Source organism: Pinus tabuliformis, chromosome 3_1, assembly GCF_031772625.1.
Source record: "Pinus tabuliformis cultivar Carrire ecotype Pingquan chromosome 3_1, CPIR1, whole genome shotgun sequence".
Taxonomy (NCBI): Eukaryota; Viridiplantae; Streptophyta; class Pinopsida; order Pinales; family Pinaceae; genus Pinus; species Pinus tabuliformis.
Window position 1 is genome coordinate 744,153,112 of NC_142301.1, and position 21,943 is coordinate 744,175,054.

Sequence of the window (21,943 nt, forward strand, 5' to 3'; positions counted from 1 at the left end):
AAAAGGTCTGCTCCTACTCCTCGATACAATATTTCTTGGCAACATCTCCATCATTGGATCATCATTTGTATAAGAATTTTCGTCATCATTAAGAGGAATGTTATCCACAATATGATCAGCTTTGCTTTTCAAATATTGACTTGGAGGATATTTTTCATCTTCCCCTTCTTCAGTGCTACTGTCGTAGTCCTTAGAATTCGAACTGAATGGAAAATCTGACTCGATGTTTAATGGATATTCTTCCTCATGTGCATTGCCAGTGCTACTCTCATAGTCCATAGAATTAGGACTACATCGAAAATGTGACTGTTTACTTATTGAAGATGCTACATCCTGTCCTTTGTCACTGCTACCTTTATACTCATTAGAATTAGGACTAAGTGCATCATCCTGTCCTTCATCACTGTTGCTCTCATAGTCCTTAGAATTAGGACTAAGAGGACACTGTGACACTCCATTCTTTTGAAATTCATCATCATGATCTTCATAACTGTTTCTCTCATAGTCCTTAGAATTAGAACTAAGCGGACACCGTGACACTCCAATCTTTTGAAATTCATCATCCCGCTCTTCATCACTGCTGCTCTCATATTCCTTAGAATTAGGACTAACTGGACACCGTGACACTCCATAGTTTTGAAATTCATCATCATGATCTTCATCACTACTGCTCTCATAGTCCTTAGAATTAGGACTAAGTGGACACTTTGACACTCCATTCTTTTGAAATTCGTTATCACGCTCTTCATCACTTCTGCTCTCATAGTCCTTAGAATTAGGACTAAGTGGACACCGTGACACTCCATTCTTTTGAAATTTGCAATCATGCTCTTCAAAACTGTTGCTCTCATAGTCCTCAGAATTAGGACTAAGTGGACACCGTGACACTCCATTCTTTTGAACTTCACCATCATGCTCTTCAAAACTGCTGCTCTCATAGTCCTCAGAATTAGGACTAAGTGGACATCGTGACACTCCATTCTTTTGAACTTCACCATCATTCTCTTCCTCACTGCTGCTTTCATAGTCCTTAGAAGTAGGACTAAGTGGAATCTGTGACTCTTTATTTATTTGAAATTCTCCATCCCCTCTTTCATCAATGCTGCTCTCATAGTCCTTAGAATCAAGACTAAGTGGGAGAATTGACTTTCTATTCATAGTGGAAGAATTCCCGCTATATTCATCAATATGAATAGAGTTGTTATGCAATGAAGATGTTGAGGGTGTATAAATAAAAAATTCACTATCAGAACAATCCATCCCTTTCAAATAGAAGATGTTGAATGATACAAATGGAGAGTCTCCTAAAGATATTATATAGCTTAAAGAATGAAATTTTCCCTCCAAAAATTTTCGCAAAAATATTTCCCTCCAAAAAATTTTGCGAAAATATTTCCCTCCAAAAAGTTCCTTAGATTTATTTACCTTTATTATTTTATTTTACAATTTACTGAAAAATGTAAACTAAATTTTTTTATGAAATAAATCATTAAAATTAAAATTGTAAACTACAACTTCTACATTAATTATTTTAATAGTTAAAGTATATAATATTTACTAAACAATTGAATTTGTTTTTTTTTTATTTTTATAATATATTATAAAACAAATTAATCCCACATTCAACCCGTTGTAAAACAATTCTACAATATTCACTTTATAATATTTTAAAACAAATTATCCCACATTAATCTTATGGTAAAACATCTCCATAATTTCACTTGTATATTAAATTTCATTATCACTATTACTCACATCACATCCAGGTTTTCTGAAAATCATTGAAAGACTCGTGAATTTGTGGAGCAGCTACATTGCTATCAACAACATATTCAACGAAGAATTCTCGCAATTGAAAGGTAAGTTAAATTTTTTTCCTTGAAAATTTTCATATTAAATTAGTATAATGAAAAAGAATATATATATATATATATATATATAATTTTATAATTTTTTGAGCCAAAATAACAATTACGTCTATCGTGAGCATGTGGGCCTGATCAAACTCAATCGCCCAATAGCCATGGGTGGGCCACCATGGTGTCGCGGGGTGGGCGGGGAGGTTAGGTGAGCGGGCGGGGTGTGATGGTGCGGGGGGGTGGTAGGGGGTGTGGGGGCGGCCCGACGGCTTGCCTGCCTCTCACGTGGGTTGGGCGATTATGAGAATTGTACAACACCCACAGTGGGCAGGCGAGCTACCGGGGTGGGCACCGCAGCCCGACTCGCCCCCTACAACCCACCCCCCTCCCGACACCCTCACCCCCTTCACCCACACCCCGCACCCCTGTCCCCTTAACCACCCCTCCACATTCTGCCCCCTCAACGCCACCCTCATCCCCTACAACCAACCCCCCAGACCCCTCACCCCCACATCCCTACATGATTCACCAACCCTCCCATCCCCACCGGCACCTGTCCCTCTTCCACCTCCACACGGCCACGCCGCCCCTATCCCCTCACCCACACCCACTCGCCATCCCCCTCACCCTCATCCCCCCACACCCACCCGACCGCACCCCACATCGACTGCCGCACCCACGCCCCCTCACCCGCACGCCCTCCCCCTCATGCACCCTCCCCACGCACGCCCTCCCCCTCACCTGACCCGCACGCTCTCCCCCTCACCCGCACGCTCTCCCCCTCACCTCCTCCCCCTCACCCGCCCTCCACACACCCTTCCCACCCACGCATCCTCCCCCCTCACCCTCCCATGCCCCGCCCTCCCCCTCACCCACCCTCACCCCCGTGCCCTCCCACTCCCCGTCACCCACGCTCCCCCTCCCTCACGCTCCCCCTCCCCCTCCACCTCACCCATGCTCCCCCTCCCCACCCACACCTCGCCCTCGCCCAAGCCTCGACCGGTGCCACCCCCCAGCGGCTGGGCGATTCCTGGGCGGCTGGGCAGGAGGGCAGGCTGTCGGGGTGGCGCAGGCCTCAGAATCGCCCGAGCACCAGTCGGGCGGGGGGGCAGGCTGGCAGGGTAGCGCGGTCGAGGCCTACGCCACCCCGGTGGCCTGCCCCCCACCCTAACGGTAGCCAGTGATTCCAGGAATCGCCTGGCCGCCAGGGTGGCACCGACCGGGAGGGCGAGTGTGGGTGTGGGCGAGGTCGGGTGGGCGGGTGAGGGGGTGGGGCGGGCGTGGGCATGGGTGAGGTTGGGTGGGCAGGTGAGGGGGTGGGACAGTCATGGGCGTGGGTGTGGGTGAGGACGGGTGAGGAGGGCGTGGCATGTGGGGTGGGTGAAGGGGGGCGGGTGAGGGTGCTGGGGGAGGGCGGGCATGGTCGGGGGGGTGGGTGTGGGCAGGGAGGGTGGGTGAGGGGGTGCGGATGACGTGTAGGTGAGGGGGCAGGCGTGGGTGGGGGCGGGGAAGGGTGGGCGAGTGTGGGGTTGGGGTGGGCGGGGCGGACGTGGGTGGGGAGCGTGGGTGAGGGGGCAGAGGGTGGGGGGGATGTGTGGGTGAGGAGGAGGGCGTGGGTGGGTGAAATGGTGTGGAGAGGGTGTGTAGGTGAGGGGGCCGGCGTTGGCGGGCGTGGGCGAGGAGGGCGTGCGGGTGAGGGGGCGAGTGAGGGGGCGGGCAGAGAAGGGGAGGGCAAGGGAGGGCGAGGGTGGGTGGAAGGGTGGGCAGGGAGGGGGAGGCCGTGGGCGGGGCTGTGTGGGGATGTCGGGTGGGCGGGGGTGCGCGGGAGTGCCTAGTGTGTGAGGGGGTGTGGGAGGGGTCAGGTAGGTGGGGGGGCGAGAGGGGTGGGGGAGAGGCGGGTTTGTGTGAGGGGGTGAGGGAGTGTGTGAGGGGGGGTGAGAGGGGTGGGGGAGAGGTGGGTGGGTGTGAGGGAAGAGGGTTGGCATGGGCACGTGGGGGTGGAAGTGGGCCAAGTGCGGGTGGGGATTGGGAGGTTGGTGGGTCAGGGGGGTTGGGTGTGGGTGAGGATGGGGAGGTTGGGTGCCGGCCCACCCCACCCCCCGCATGCTCACCCCCACCCACCGCCCGCCCACCCACACCTGCGCACCCCTCTCACCCACACCCACCTGGTCCGCCCACAGACCCTGCCCACCCTCACCTGCCCAGTTGCTCACCCCGCCCCGCCGTCCCTCACCCGACCTCCCGCCTGCCCACCGACGCGCCCGGCGCCGACCCACCCGCCCGCCCGTCAAGGGTGGCTGGGCGATTCTGATTATACAAATAAAAATTTTATGATATATTTTCGTTGTTAATTTAAGTTAATATGTTTTTGTTATTTACTGATTTATGTGTTTCTATTTTTCAGGAAAATGGCATCAAAGAAAATTTCTGTGAATCTTTCTGGACCAAAGACTCTTAAAGGTGCATCTTCAAGAAACATTGGTGAACGAACTCCACTTGAGCTCATGGCTACAAATATTTTAAGTGCCTTAAGTGATAAGCATATGATTTCAGACTGGAAGAATTCAAAAGAGGTGAAATTTCCATCAAGAATTTGGTATGTGAAAGAAAGAGAAAGCACAAATGTGAATATATATCTATATATTGATATACCTTGATAATAGAATTTTTGAGGTGATGGGAAGAGTCATAGATATGTGTTTGATACCAGACACTGAAGTTGTTTACATACTTACAAAAGCTCCCAAGTCACATGAAAGGATTAAATATCGACTATCATATTCATTGTATGACATGAGAGAGGTATCTACAAAGTTGTGTAAAAAAATCGTAAATGAGATGACACAAAACATCGTAAGTATTGTTATTTATATTTGTATTTTGTGTTCTTGAAAGTGTCTCGCTATATTTTTTTAACTTTGTTTTTTATTGACATATGATATTTTGTTTGGCAGAATTTTGTTGAAAGTTGCTCAACTAGGTTGGGAGGCATTCATTTCATAGAGCATGATATCATGAAAGTTGTCAACAGTTTTTACTCAGTGTCAGAAGAAGATATGGAAAACAAGCAAAATGTAGTAATTGATGATGCTACAAAACTACATCCAAAGAATCAGAAAAAAAGGCCTCTAGTGGATAAATCTAGCAAGGGTAAACAAGTTACTTTTGAGGACGATGAAGTTGAAACTGACAGTGAAGCATATGTTGCCATTACTGAAGATGACATTAGAACTGAGAAGAGCCGTAAAAGACCAAAAGTAACAATGCCCAAGAATAAATCTGTTGGGAATGTTATGACGAAGAAAAGTAAAGTTGAAGATTTTGAAGCAGTCATTACCAGCAGTCAAGAACCTAGTGAAACTTCAAAAGAAAGCAGAGAAATCATTACACCAGGAGTTGATTTAGAGGATGGCATTATCAAAACAAAGCAAAATGCCATTCGAGAGAATTTGACAAAGAGAAACTTAATTGATGGTGGTCGTACATTTCAGCTTAATGTGAGGCAAGCCTTTAAGGCAAGTGAAGGACAATGTCAATATCAAGTTAGAAAGCCACATCATCTGCATGTTCACAACTTGAAGACATTGATGAGGTACAATCCATATGCTCATGTGTTAGTTATGTGCTTCTTGTTGATCCACTTCAAGTTCCCAACAAAGAAGCATTTGATAAGTCAAAATGTTTTGAATACAATTATTATGTGCTTGGGGGGAACCATTCTGTAGAAGCTCAAAGACAATTGATAGAGGAATATCCTAATAACCCACGTTTTGAAACAATGAAATGTATCATTTACGCTGGTTTATCAGATACAGAAGCAAAGTTAGTGGCATGGGATCATAATTCAAATAATGAATATAGGATGTCTATGACTTTTATCCAAAGGGTTAGATTTATTCATAGTGAATTTGAAGAAAAATGTGGTGGGGATAGGATAAATGTTACTACAGATTTCCGAAAGGAATGTTGTATGAAAATAGGCTATCAAATTGAAGAGAAAACCAATTCAAAAGGTGGAAAAGACAACAAAAATAGTGATTTATTCTGAGGTGTTGATAACATTTTCCAATTGGCATTTAGAACTGGAGATGTTTGGAAGTTGATTGATGAGATTTTTAGCATGTGGGAAGACATTGCCATTAAAAACCAGAGGGTCAAAAAGTCTAAGCCATTGATATGTAGCAATAGTAAATCAGCTCCTGAAATGAAGCAACTTCCAGACGATATGACTATCACACCTTGGAGGGCGATGCAAGGAGTGAAAGATGAAAAAATTGTCAAAACAATATTATCTCATGAGAGGTCAGGGGAATTATCATTGGAGGAAATGTCTGAAGAAGTTCAAAAATAAGTTTGTTGAATTATTTTTATTTATTTCTAGATTATAATTATATTTCAAATAAAACACGTTGTTCTTGGTATTATTTGTTATACATATCATTATATTAACTTTTTGTTACTTTATCTATGTAGTCACAAAATTTACATGAAAATTCAAGAACAAATGGTTAGATTGTTGAATGAAGATAGTTGGAATGATGTTGTACGGAATTATCCAGATTCAAGTTCTACATCAACATTAAAAGCTTTTTATCTTGCATTTAAAAAGGTATCTTGATTTATACATTCATTTTTATTCACCTGTGTACTATTTTTAATTTATAACTTACACTTATATTTGTTTATTTTATAAAATATGAGGAAGGATGATAATGGAGCGCCAGATAGTTTCAAAACCTTTATTGAAAAAATAAAGATCGAAAGACTGAGGGAGCAACATATTAAGAATGTTCAACTTGATCCAACTCTTAATCATTTCATTTGGAATGGGCTAGACACTATTCAATATCAATTAATACAACGCGATTGTGAAGACATTGTTAAACTCATACCTAAAAGGGATTATGCCCTAGTCATTGCAGATATTCCCCATGGTTTCAATATTCCAAACATTGACTATGATAATGACCCTTATACTTATCAAGCTCTTAGTAAAGTGGTTGCGGGATTTGTAGAAGTCACGTCATCACCATTATGGAGATTTGTGACATTTCATTCAGACACACAATTGGCAATGATATTGTCAAGCTTCAAGGGGAAAATGAATTCAAGGATGCAACTTACATGGTAAGACGTTTAAAATGTATATTTATTTAATGTTGAAAAATTTATTTATGTTCAAGTTAATTGAACCTTTACTATTTCATGTTACAAGCAAAAGTCAAATCTTCTTAACAATTAAGATCAACAATTTATAAATGATTGTGAGTTCATTCATATTGATAGTTGGGCAAAAGATGATAGCCATATGTCTATGATTTTTAATTGGGTAGACGGAAAGAGTCATAGCCAAATACTGACTTATGATGCTGTTGTGAGAAAACTAACATATGAAGACAAAGAAGCAAAAAGAGAGATAGTTAACATTTATCAAAAACCACAATAATTGATTAACTATCTTATAGACATATGTTCAAATGAAGGAGATTGGGTTCTGGATTTATTTTCTGGCTCAGGTAAGTTTTATTATATGGAATTGAATTTCAATATGTTATTTTTTAATTAATATGTCATTGTACTAATTTAGTTCATTATTTCTTTTGTGCTTGATAATTAGGTACAACACTAGCATGTTGCCTTCAAAAAGGAAGAAATTGCATTGCAATTGAGAAAGATCCAGTACAATGCAATTTCATTCAGCGAAGAATTAATGCTCTTCAATTTCTTCCAGATGTAATGCAAGAAATTGGGTTGAAGAAAGGGGACTTTAGTGAATCATGTGTGGCAAAAAAGGCAAAGGAACCCCAACCACCATTACATGGAATGTTTGGAAAGACATACATTGGGAGATTCGCAGACATCAAAGATCCATTAGAAGAGGAAAATGAGCAAAAGGAAACAGAAAATATTGTGGAAGAAGACAATGATGAAACTCTAGAGGATGAAGAGTTTGGATTATGTGACATTGTTGATTAAATTTAAGTTATGCTTGGAAATCAAGCTTTGCAATGTTTTGACTTTGACATTTTATGAGAAGAATAAACACTCAATCAGGGTTGTTATGTGTTCAATATTTGTAATATGTGATTTTCGCATTGATTTTTAAGTTAATCATTATTTTTTGAAAAAAAATTGATTATTATTATTTTTTTGACATGAAAATCATAAAAAAAAACTATTATTTAACCATTTTTAGTTAAAATTTTCGTATAAAAATTGCGATTTTGACATGTCAATTCTAGCAAAAAATTATCAAAACATGTAGTTTTTTAGTTATATTTATGTTAAAAATGATTATTTTTATGTCCATTGTTAAAAAATATTGCTTTTTAGAAACAATTATTTCATGTGGATTGAAAAAATAATTAAGGATGTATAAATATGTAGAATATCGAAAATTCAAAATATCGACCTTCTAATTTAAAAATGAAAAACAAAAAAAACCTCACTACAAAAAAAAAAAAATTAAAATAAAAAACAAGAAAATATGAAGAAAACGACCACTTCAAAAATTATCAAATTTACAAAATAATTATTTACATTTTATACATTAGAAAATTTAAAGCCAAAAAACAGGTCTTTTAAAAAAAGGGTCTGATGCAGAATACCCACTATTTCAAATCAGCATGAAAATCACTACCATTCTAAAACGTAATGTACATAAAAAAAATTAAAGTGCCAAAAGCTATGCTCTAAAAAAAACGTGTGCTCTGCATCACCCCTTTTCAAAATCAAGTCACTTTTTTGCTATCTCTACGAAACGGGTAACAGTATCAGTTCCCGTTTCAAAGTTTACATTGATCCTTGTTCATTATTCTCTCTATGTAGATTTTTTCATATCTTTTAATCTACATGTCTAGCGCAATATTGTAGTTACCTAAGAGAATAACTCTCGAGGTTTTCAACCTTCAAATAATGATTCTAGGACTTCGAAATTTGACTCCATTCATTGTTATGAATTCTAGTTGCTTATGCAGGTAAGTAGATGATTGACCAATGCAGTCCAATATATGTAAATGGAAGGTGGAAAATGTAGGCATTGCAAATGTTGGCCACCATATGATATAAAAAAAATTGGGACATCATTGTTTGAAGTTTATTTTTTTTCTTTCTTTTGAATTGAACCCATACAAGTGATCAACAAATTTTTGTATGGCACTCTCTGTTTGATGAATGACAAGCTATTTTTTCTGATTAGTTATGAATTTGGAATAAAAATCCTTCAGTTTTAGAAGCTTTAAGGAAGAGGTTTTGATTTTTTTTTGCTCTTTGATATTTGTACATACTTCTTCTCCTTGTTCTTATCTCTGTTCATTGTACGTATTTTATGTTTAATACCAAGGCATGTTCTCAACAGAAAGTGTGCAACAATATCATAAACGAAGGATATAGAGAAGACCTTCCCTATTGTGTGTCGGATTCAAAGTGAGTGGTAAACCCTAAACTATGAAGTTAGCAAATACATCTTTTAAATCACTGTTTGAATGTTTTCAAAACTGATATTTGAAAGAAGAATTGGTGGTCAAACTATTTTTTTACTCAAACATAATATGTTCCTACCACAACTAGATTTTAGCGTAAGAGAGTTTTGACTTTGACAATTCATAGCTATTTAGACTTCCATGTTATATATGTAGGGTAATCAGGAATTCCTTGTTCATTATGCTCTTTGTGTAGATTTTTTGATTTTTTTTAATCTACATGTCTAGCAAAATATTGTAAATAGAGAGCTTGAGTCTCAAGGTTGTTGAAAAGTGTAACTAGGTTCAGTTTTCATAATGACATGTGTAATTGTGATTTTATGCAATTGATGTAAAGAAGAAAATAGAATTATTTTTGTAATTCCTAAATCATGGGTTTCATGATCAAGAAATCTTATTTTAGTTAAGGTTCCGATTGTGAGCCTATAGGTTTTGTCATGAAGTCATAAAAGTCAATTGATTCAATGTCATGTATGAATGACCCTTCTTGGGCATGTTACATTTGTATGTGAGCCAATGAAAAAGTAAAAAATCCCTCTAAGATCAAGCTCAAGCTCCTCCAAGAAGTCGGCCTCAAGATGATCTCCAAAACTCATGTCGGCCTAGTCTCCAAATCAAGTCGGCTTATTTACATGAGAAAAATACTATAAATAGGGCAGCTCAGCCTCATTTGAGATAGATTTTCGGTGAAGGTCTAAAGCAAGCAAGAAGTGTGAAAAGCTAAAGGAAGATAGCCTCATATCCAGTGAGCATAAGGAAGGAAAAGCGAAGTTGTTTGGGTTTGTTTTAGGGCTAAAATCCTCCACACTTGCAAAGAATCTATGCTGTCAAAACTGTAGAAAGAGCCGAAGTATCATAGTCATACTTGAAGGTCGAATCCAGGAGGAAGTTAAGGTGAATCTCAAGCATGAGCTTGAAAAAAATATGTCTCCTTCTAGAGAGAAGAAGATTAAGGGTCAAAGTTGGTAAAATCACATGTGCTAGGGTTTCTAAAATAGGGTCTAGAAGTGTAGTGTTGAACCAAGGGGTTAGGAATAGTTTGCGGAGTGCCATTGAGGGATGACCCAGGGAAAGGATAGGCTCTAGTGTCTGTCTATTGCCCCTGCGGAGCAATCCAAGAAGCGTGTGAGTGTTGATAAATATAAGCAATTGAAACCCACTAAGAAAAGTTCAAATTCAGAGACAAAGCACTAAAAGGATTTAAAAAATTGCAATGTTAAATCAATTTCAAGTAAGAGGCAGGAGGATCAAAGAATTGTACTGTGAATCCTCAATCTGGGGGAAGTTTTACCAATTCTGTTAGGAAGATGCCAATTTCACTTCACGAGCTCCATTATACTACCAATAGGGCACAATATGAGGAGCTGAAGAAAAAAGACCTTTTTTCCTTATAGACAGGGCTTTTTGCCTTATAGACAGGGTCTTCTTGGGTATTTGGGCTTCACGTCTAAAGGTTCTCCCCAAAACGTAGATATGGAGTAGGGCATAGTGCCCATTCTCAATAATGAATGGTTTATGCCTATTTTCTTCTGTAATTTCTAGATTGAAAATTTGTTTCCAAGTCTTTTTATGTTTTCATTTATGTGCAAGCCATTCAGGGCTAGTAGAATTTTATTCCTTGAAAATATGGCAATTAGGCCACAGAGAATAAGGTAACATTCGACTTGCAATATTCATTTCAGGTGCTGCTACTATATAGACAATGTGTGGAGCTTGGTTAAAATGAGGACTACTGAAGATCCTGCTACTGGAACAGTGGGGAAGTTGTCAAAATATATCATTTTTAAGAAATTCAGAGGTAATGATGTGCAGTGTGTTGAAAGATAAAACTTGTGAAGGAAATCTCGGAGAGAAATCAAAGCTACTGATTGGTAGAATGAGATTTCCATTCATTGGAGAATCTCTTGAAAATATTTCTCCACTCAAGACCTCCGATGGTGGTCCCTTCCTTCAAAAAAAGAATTTCAAGGTATCAAATTTAGTTCTCTGTAGTTTTTCATTGTTGCACCCATATTAGTTTTTTTGTTTTTCAATTTATTTATTCATGCTGCTATGCATTTGAGATATAATGAAAATATTTATTGGGTATTGAATTAATGAACATGTATGTAAACATATTCAAAATCCACATACTTGGGAATCCTACCATCATAATGGCTAGTGTAGTGTAGTGTAGTGACTATAGTTTGAAATAAAATTAGCTATCCATCCTTACTTCCTTAGAGGCATGTGTTGTGACTTTATATCTCAACTTCATTGGAGACCTACATTGTGACTTCATATATTGCACATTTGTAGTAGTGGAAAGTAATCATAGGAAGAAGGAGAAGGTTATTAATGTGGAATGGACTCCCAACATAGGGATACTTCATTGTAGTAGTAAGACCTGAAATTCTTACGGGCATCACATAGGTAACAACCACAAACCAAAGAGGGCCCACAAGGAATGACACCAAAAGCACTTAGTGATGTTAATGGCAGAGTGAAGGATGATGCTATAACATTGGGGACCTGCACTCCAAAGGAATGGAATTGCATCTAAGTTTCTTAATGAAAGATTGTGCAAATCTAGATGTATTATTTAGATCTCATGCACTGGTCCTTCTTGCGCTTGTGGCAGGGAGGAGGCTAATTCAATTTAGTAAAAGCTTCGCAACGTCATAATTGCCTTTTCCCTGAGAAAGGATTGTGCAAAGCTAAATGTAGATCTAGATCTGATGTAATTTCCCTAGCTGCTTCTGTGAAGGGAGATAACTATTTCGATTTAGAGATAGCTCTACAACATCAAAATGCATTTTCCTTTAGAAAAGATTGTGGGGAACTAGATTTAGGATCTAGATCTGATGCACTTGCTCTACTTGCTTATTTGGTATTTGCAGGAAAGAAGGCTATTTGATTTAGAGAAGGCTCCTTGATTTTGCAACGACTCTACAGGATCACAAGTGCATCCAATATCAATTTTTGGAAAAAGAAAATAAAAATTAAAGAGTTAAAACTATACACCCAATAGAGGGATGCAAGCGAGTCTGCTTCTGGCTAAAGCCCAGAATTGGGAAGCAAGTATGGGAGGAAAAAATCATAAACCCAATACAGAGAATGGAGAAACATATAACGAAAACACACCTCAACATGAAAAAGACCAATACTAGAGCTAATAATATAAATCCAATACAGAGAACAGAAAACCCAATACAGAGAACAGAAAACACTTATGTAGAAAGCATGCCTAAAGACCAATATTGGAGAGCTAAAAGCATAGACCCAAATGACAAAATATGCCTAAAGGCTTGTAGTGAAGCTAAAACCATAAACCCAACACAGAATGGCACAAAAATCACAACAACAACACTAGAAAGGCATCTAGGAAGGCCAAGGGGAAGTCTTGGCAAGGAACCCAAGAAGGCTTAAATCGAAAATGTTTATGCAAATTTCCATGGTATCATACAGGGGAGGGAGTTTCCTAGTCTAATCTCAAGTAGAAAAAAAGTGTGGAATTTTCCAACTAACAGCTGGGTAGTAGCAGAGATTGTTAATAATAATCATAAAGTGGAACTTAAAACTATGAAAACGAAAAGTAGGTAGAAGGTGGTGCACAAGGAGCCGTTGTAGTTTAGCCATTAAATTGTTTGCAAGCTTATTATTATTAATTTATTTGGGGTATATACCCATTATAAACTTTCTTCATAAGATTAATCTTCTTATTTATAAACTTTCATCATAGGATTAATCTGCTTATTTATTTATAGGAAGCTAGGCAAAAGGAAACTCGCGTGTTTTGTGTATATGGAATACCTAGCATTGGAAAGATGGCATTGCTAAAATAGGTCTACAATTTCTAGAAGCCTTTCCAAAGTTGGATTGAAGATGTGATTTGGCTCACAGCCTCTCGAACCTATTAAATTTCAGACTTACATAGTTAGATTACTGAGACAATCAATTTAGACCTCTCGGGCTTTTCTAGTCATAATACCCAGAAGATGATATTCTCTCAAACACTTTTCATAGAAAATTACTTTTGATATTAGAGGAAGTGTGGACTCCCCTAGATCTACTAGAAGAGTTAGGTGTCAGGGAAGGTTGTCGTCGTAGCATAGTTTTATTCTCTACATGCAACATAGATGTGGCATTAATGGAGGTGTATAGGACACTGGAATTGGAGCCCTTGTCTATGGAAGAATGTCGGGAACTGTTTGAGAGAGTAGCTTTCAAAGGTAGTGATGTTATGGAGGAGTTAAAGGAGTGTGCCGAAAATATTCCAGACAAGTGTGAAGGTTTTCCCTTAGCCATAACTGTATTGGCTAAATCAACGATTGGAAAAACAACTGTAGATGAGTGGAATTATGTATCTCTGATAAAAAGTGAGGATCCTTTTTTTCGAGATATTCATCCCCATGTTCATAAAAATCTGTATCTGCCACTAAAATGGAGCTATGACGATTTGTCCAATTCAAGCTTTTAATTTTTTTTCTCTACTGTGCCATGAAAATGAAGAAATTGATGTGGATATCTTGATGAGAATATGGATTGCTAAAGGCCTTGTCAAGAGCAGATAGGCTACCTATTCAATGGACATGGTCACCATGCGTAGCTACTCAAAGCAACTTATAGATCATGGTTTGTTCGTTGATAAGCAGCTCATTGGCAATGCTAAAAAACCAGAGAATGTGTGGAAACCAAAGCACATAAGAGTGTCGCATGTTATTCTTTACAGATGCACAAAGTTGGCATTGCAAGAGAATATTTCTATGCCAGAATCAAATTGAAGATCTGCCAAATGATTTTGGTGGCTCAAAAGTTGTAAGTTTAAACTTGTCCAAAAATCCATTATCTAGTCATGTTCCACAAAGCTTTTTCCACGGCCTCACATGTCTGCAGGTTCTTGATCTCTCCAACATCGGTATGGTGTCAGTGCCAACATCTCTTAGTCAACTCACATTTCTGGAGTTTCTCTCATTTAGTCGTACTCACATTTGCGATTTCCCTCCAACCATATGCAATCTTCCACGGCTTCAATTTTTAGATCTTTCCTTCTACTATATAAGATCCCTGCTTCCCACCATATGCAATCTTTCAAGGCTTCAAGATATTAACCTACTGGGATTAGAAAACTTGGTGATTCCACTGTAGATATCTCATCTCACTTCACTGAAAAATCTACAGTTGCATTTAGAAAGTTCAGAGCCTTTAAAGGATCTCACACGTCTAACAGAGCTCGCTCTAACTATAATGCCAAGGACTGAAGAGAATGAAAAAGGTATGGATTTAGGAACCTTGTTGGAAATTAGGTACTTATCCTTGGATTATAATGCACATCTTCTGCAAGAGTTGTGCATGCATCTTTCCCGCAGTATGAAAAATATGCAGAAACTGCAAACTCTTAGGTTGATCAGCTACAAGGGAGTAAACTTACCAAACTGGATTTATGAGTTTCAGTGACTACAGAGAACAAAATTGTTTGGGTGTGATCAAATGATAGAACTTCCTTCGTTGGAGACATTCCCAAAGTTAAAGTTTCTCAAAGTAAAAGCATGCACACAGGTGAGGGACCTCACAGAAAGGCCAAATGGATTTCCAATGCTAGAGAGGGTGGATTTGGTATCCATGTCCTACTTACAAAGTATGGTGGGGTCATTCACTACCCTTCGTGTCCTTAAGATTAAGGATTGCCCAATGTTGAGGAGGTTAGGTATGGACATGCAGAGCTTAGGGAATTTAACGATTTTAATGGGGGAACATGATTGGTGGGAACAAACAATTTGGGACGACTATGGAATGAAAATAGCACGCCTGGAACAAATATTTACAGTTTTGTGAACCTCTAATATTGTGATGTTTTATTTGTCTTTCGAGCTTTGCTAATATTGTGATCTTTTATTTGTATTTACATCTTTGTGAATTGGTAATATTATTAGTGTTTTATTTGTATTTAGACCTCTAACACCACTATTAGTGTTTTATTTGTATTTAGACCTCTATCACCACATAATATTATGGTGATGTTTCATTTGTATTTAGAGCTCTGTGAACTCGTAATATTATTGAAATGTTTTATTTGTATTTAGAACTCTGTGAATGAGTAATATTATTGTGATGTTTGAAGTGGTAATATTATTGTGATGTTTTATTTGTGTCTAAAGCTTTCTGAACTGGTAATATTTTTGAGATGATTTATTTGTATCTAAAGCTAAGTTCTGAACTGATAATATTCTTGTGATGTTTTATTATTGGACTATGCAAATTTTGGCCTGAGTGGGTGCAAAATTCTTGGAATGTGTCACTTTGTTGATGCCCAACCATGTATACACTGAGAATCAAACCTGCGTTAGTTGGGGTAGACTCACATCAAGCTTTTACTAGACCACAACCCAACCTACATAAACTGAAGCACACTTACTAGAGGTCATGCCTATTGTTACTGAAATTGATGTTGCATGAGGATGGAAGCTAAACTTATATGGGAAGTGGTGGAAATATCTAGTTTAGTTGGAATTTTATTCAGAGATTATAGATCCAAATCAGCTCATGTCTTTGTTTGTTCTGAGCTTTTAGTTGAGTGATTTTTCCATGCAACCTCCTCCTACCATAACATCATAATGCACCTGTTAGTTAGGTTTCATCCTTTTGCTTCATTTCTTTTGTATTGTGCTATATTTCTACTTGTACAATGTCTGAATTACATTAAAGAATAACCTCCCTTACAATTAACAAGGATTTTTTGGGGCTCCATTTTAGACATTAATAGAATTTATATGCTTTTGATTTTGTAGGTCAAAAATGTTGTCGTTTCACTACTAGAGAGGTTTGGTGTGCCTCAGTGCGCTGTAAGATACTCTGAATTTTTCATTATGAATGTCAAATTAGAATATTTATTTGGACATTTTCTTTTTACATTTGAAGTTTCTATAATCTCTCATAGGAAAACTAAGTTTGCAAAGCCTGCATTTATGGCTTTATATATTCTCTGATATCTGGCAGAATTACTTTCTATTTTTCAAATATAGATTAAAAACGTTCTAACTTGTTTTCTTGTATGGCCATTAGTAGAAACCCTCATATCTTGACATCAGATCTTGCAAGTACCACTTTAATTACAAATGACAGGCCTTGAAACTTTCCCGAGTGTTAAGAAGATTACCATCAAGCCTCAGACTAATAGGTGGGTGTTCCATGACACCAATAGTAGCATCATTGTTCTTGCAGAGGGATGTCTGATGAACTTGGGTTGTGCAACTGGCCATCCAAGTTTTTTCATGTCTTTCTCCTTTACAAACCAGGTAAATATTTCTAATTCCCTGCAACCATTGCTTGTAGATACTAGATTACTCAGGCATACCGATCCCTTGATTATATTATTGCGTATGATCCATTGTTATTTGCCAGAAATCCCCATTCCCTGTACCTAGCCCCGTTACATTAAAACTCATGCAACATATGGTGGAGTGGGTCATGCATGTCATAGTAGTGTCCAATTTCACCAATTAATGTCATAGCCATGCTCTCTGTGCTTTTTCATAAAAATTATGTTGTTTTTTAATAGATGTTTTCAGTTGGGCATGGTGGGGATGTTGAGATCTTGTCTAGAGTTTTTGAAATGGGTACTTGCTTATATGTTGTGATTTGGATTTGGATTCTTGCCTCATTTCTTTGTCGCTTGCTATTTTTTAATAGATGTTTTCAAGTAGATGCGTGATTTTTGAGATCTGGTCAGGGTGCTTTGAAGTAGGATCTTGTCTAGGTGTTGTGGTTTGGATTTGAAATTTGTTTTCATTTCTTTTTGAACTCACACTTTTCTGGTGGGTTTGTTGTTGTTTAGATCTTGTTAGGGTGTTTGAGATGTGGAATCTTGATTAGCTGTTGTGTTTTTGGTTCTAACAATGAGTTTTGTGTTTGTTATAAAGTAGTTAGGATCTCATCATCAAACTATTATAAAGATTTATAGTATAATATGGTAAATTTTAGACCGCTATTTATGTTTTGACAGTATTATCTTTTATCTGTTTAGAGCATTAGGAAGTATCTTAATCTTAATGATAATATTAATCATGTGATACCAGCTTCTTGATGTTGGATCTGATATGGCCTTGAGGGCATTTTGGTCTCATTCATGATGTTATGATTTTCACTGCTCTTGTTAGTTGCCTTGATTCTTTGGTATCATTGAGATCACATCGTGATGCTTTTGGTATAGTTAGCTTGCATTGCATTACATTTTAGGATTCACTAGTTTCCACTACATTAAAAAAAATCAATTTTCGAGGTGTTGAATCAATGTGAGTTTATGGTGGGTGTAGAAGCATCTTCGTATTTAAAATCAAGGAACTTTACATATATTCAATTATCTGGCTATGATGGGTTAATATTAGCTAAGGTTTTGAAAGCTGATTGGACTTATATTGATGTTTTGAATTGAAATTATAGATCCAGGGCCAGATTTCTCATATCTTTTTTTTCTTCAAAATTTTTCTATTTGAGATGCAGTTTGTGTTGATTCTGATTCTCTTTCTTCTTTTTCAGTTTGACAACTTGTATGGATATAGGCACTCTCTCCCAGATGGTCTTATGAGAGCCACATATGTCATGATTGCTGATAAGGTTGCTGTTGTTTGTGGGTTTGGAGATGTTGGTAAGGGTTGTGCTGCAACCTTGAAAGTCGTTGGAGCTAGGGTCATTGTTACAGAGATTGATCCTATCTGTGCCCTGCAAGCACTTATGGAAGGCCTTCTTGTTCTCACCCTTGAGAATGTAGTTAGCACTGCTGATATCTTTGTGACAACCACTACCAACAAGGACATCATCATTGTAGATCAGATGAGGAAAATGAAGAACAATGCCATTGTTTGTAACATTGGTCACTTTGACAACGAGATTGATATGCAAGGCCTTGAAACTTTCCCTGGTGTTAAGAAGATTACCATCAAGCCTCAAACTGATAGGTGGGTGTTCCCTGACACCAACAGTGGCATCATTGTTCTTGCAGAGGGACGTCTGATGAACTTGGGTTGTGCAATTGGCCACCCAAGTTTTGTCATGTCTTGCTCCTTTACAAACTAGGTAAATATTTCTAATGCCCTGCAACCATTGCTTGTACATACTAGATTTCTCAGGCATACCAATCCCTTGATTATATTATTGTGTATGATCCATTGCTACATAGGTGTATGTTCCATAAATGGTGCATAATCTCTACCTTTTGTTGCAGGTCATTGCTCAGTTAGAGCTCCGGAATGAGAAGAAATCAGGGAAGTATGAGAAGAAGGTCTATGTGCTGTCTAAGCATCTAGATGAGAAGGTGGCTGCTCTGCACTTGCCGAAGTTTGGTGCCATGATAACAAAGTTTTCTCCTGATCAAGTAGATTATATCAATGTGCCTATTGAGGGACCTTACAAGCCTGATCACTATCGATACTGAAAAGATCTGATAGCTGGGATGGCTTGTTGGACGAGTAGCAAATGTCCTCGGTGTTTGCAAATAAAAGAAATTGTAGCATTTATCTTTGGCAGCTTCGTTGTTTTAAGGAACCTTACAAGCCCCTCCTCACTACATACAGAAGAGATGACATTTTGGGTGAGACTTTCTTAGTGAGTATCAAGTAGCAATGTTCCTTGACATTTAAAGATCTAGCCTCTCTTTGTGAGCATCTCCATTGTTTTGGTATTATTATAATAAAATTTTTCTATTGCTTGTATGCATGGCTACTGAATTTCTTGTAGCATCACATCAAGCATCTATTTTTAAGGAAGCATGGGCTTGCAACACCAAAAAACCAAAAACCCATGCACCTTCCTTGGGACCTACTTGTATGCAAAGTCTTACAGTTTTGTTTTTAATAAATCATTTTACATACTCTTGTTGTTTTTTTGTGCATTTATAATCCTACTCCTTGTCTTAAAAGTTTCTCTGATATTGAGCTCATATTAGCCATGGATTTGCTTCTCCATGCTTCATATCATACTGTTGATTTCTCTATCATGTACCTTATGGTGAGAATTTTGTGTAAGCCATCCAGCTAATAAAGAAAGCCACTAAAGCAATCCATCTAGCCAACCATCCTCTATAGCCATCCTAGCCAGACCATCCGTACCATCCCCCATCCACCCCAGCTAGTCCATCCATCCCATCCAACCTGTAAAACCACTCCTTACAGTAAGTAAGTGATCCCATCTGACCAAGCAAGTAGTTACGGGATTATCACTGGGACACATCACTCGTGCTGCTATTGCGCTGGTTACCTCGTGAAACACCAGCGCGTGGAACCTTTAGCCAACCAAATAGACCAAAGCATACTCATATGGACTATACAGTTGGTCAAGTCAAGCTAGTAATGACCTAACCCAAGCCACCTTACCTCCCTACCTGAACTGATTTCAACGAACCATACAAGCCATACATCTAAGCTAGTTAACCCCATACCCCCATCCATCTACCTAGACCTAATACCAATAGATATTCTCCCTACCTACCTCACCTAATCAAGCAAACATACACTTAGTTACTGGTACAAGGAGAGTTATAGGTACTAGTACAGGTACAACTATAGGTGTTACAGCCATACTCCAACGAACTAATATACAACTTTTTTTGCTATATTCGGTCACTTCTTGTTTAAAGGCTCGTTCCCCCCCATAAAGTAGTTGCCATGAACTGAAAAGTGTATATCAAAATGAGGTTGCAGAAGGGAGAGAAGGATGAACGTACCAGGTAGAGGATGTGATAGGCACATTCTAAAGGCACCTCCTATAGGCATCCCCTATAGGCACTATCCATTAAGGCCCCTAAAGTGTATCAACTTATAGAATGGAGGTGCCACTGTGCCTTCTTGCCACTTGATATAGCAAGTCATAAGGCAAGTCATATTTCCTGGTACAACAACTTTCCTAGTACAACCCTTCATTCGGTAACTATCCTTCCTTAGAGTATCCTCCTTATTTCACTAGATATGATCCTCCTTCCTTAGTTCGTGTTCATTTATTTACCTCTTCTATCTGAAAATAATTGACTCTTTTTTGCTCAGGAATAGGTTTTAGATGTGACCAATCATGCCTCACGTTAATATGTCGTGATGCTCAAGATGACGTGAATAGTGAAGCGGTTCATGAGATAGACCAACACCGTTTCAAAGAATTGACTTAAAGGTAGTTGGACCCCTAACCTAGCCTATAGCACACATTTCCTCTCAATTGCCTCTATTCTACAACACACATGCCATTCTCATTCCATTCTGTAGCACACATTCTATTCCCGTTCATTCTGTTCTTGTTCATTCCTTATTCCCATCCTTATTCCATGCACTAACAAATCCTTGCAATCCCCCTATATGGAGCTTCTGAGGGGGAAAAGGCCATAATATTAGGAACCAAGAGCTTAAGAAGGGACATATTAATATGAATGAGGAATCAATGGCTATAAATGTAGTTTTCAGGATTGCCATAACTCTTCACATAATTCTTTAAAGTGTGCTAGCTCAATGGATGAGCGCCTGCCTTACAAGCAGGAGGTTGGTGGTTCAATTGCAATGTGCGCTAACATGAATTAATCAACGATCTTGTAGTTTATTTTTAATTAAATTCTTTTTATATCGATTTATTTCAATGGTGAGATATTTCTAGATTCATTGTTTTATATTGTCTCTAGAGAGAAAAAAATGATCTTTAAATAAAAATTTTGTTGTCTCTAGAGAGACAATAGCTAGTATTAAAGACATATTGTCTCCAATCCGAGTGTTGTCCCTAGAGAGACAAAAATAAAATTGTCTCAAGAGAGACAATAATTTTTGTGTTATATATTGTCTTTATAGAGACGATTTTTTAAGACAATAATCTTTAAGACAATAATTTTTAAGACAATAATCTTTAAGACAATAACTTTTGAGACACCCGCTTAAAGACAATATTCAAGACAATACACAACTTTTTTTTTGTCTCAAGTTAAAGACAATATACTCAAAAAATGTCTCAAATATTGTCTTAAAACCCCTCAATATGTAGTAGTTTTACAGGTGAGAATAGGCATTGAGGGCGAGCTTAGATACTAAGTAACCAATCCATCAAGTGCATAGCGGCGACAAAGCGTTCCAATCTGTCCGCTGAGGTGCGATGATCCGGAGGTGAAAGATGATGTGCAGGGTGCACTAAGTTCCAAAACCAAGTCGTGGAGATCTATTCGCAGTGTGAGCCTGCGGAATTTCTAGAACACATATTGCGACAGTGCGTTGTAGGAAATCAGACGGTCCTGCAGAGCCTGCGTGATATAGCTTCTCCATCATCCATGAATGGCTTGTGGGAATCCCCGATCCATCAAGTGCGCATCTGGTTCAATAATTATGATCCACACTCGCTGTTTAGGTGAGATATGATCTAGATCTAGGCGGCTAGGTTCTAGATCTAATCTTTTGCGGCTAGATCTAGATCTAATCTTATCTTTTGCCTTATTTCTCTGCTGCTGGGGTCTACGAGCAAGTAAAATATGGCCCTCAACTTCGCGAAATAGCTGATGGCTCATCTTCTTTTGGAGGGCAAGCTTCTGCCCATATTGTCAGTGAAGCCCCAGCTCCAACTGTCCAGGTGGTCCAAGCCTCACTCGATGAGGCTTTGAAGTTTTCTGAA

The 21,943-nt window shown here is 38.7% G+C and overlaps 1 pseudogene; it reads left to right on the forward strand.

Annotated features, from left to right (window-relative positions):
- The first annotated feature begins 3,145 nt into the window (after window positions 1-3,145).
- LOC149189504 (adenosylhomocysteinase 2-like) lies at window positions 3,146-18,749 on the forward strand (annotated as a pseudogene).
- The last annotated feature ends 3,194 nt before the right edge of the window (window positions 18,750-21,943 follow it).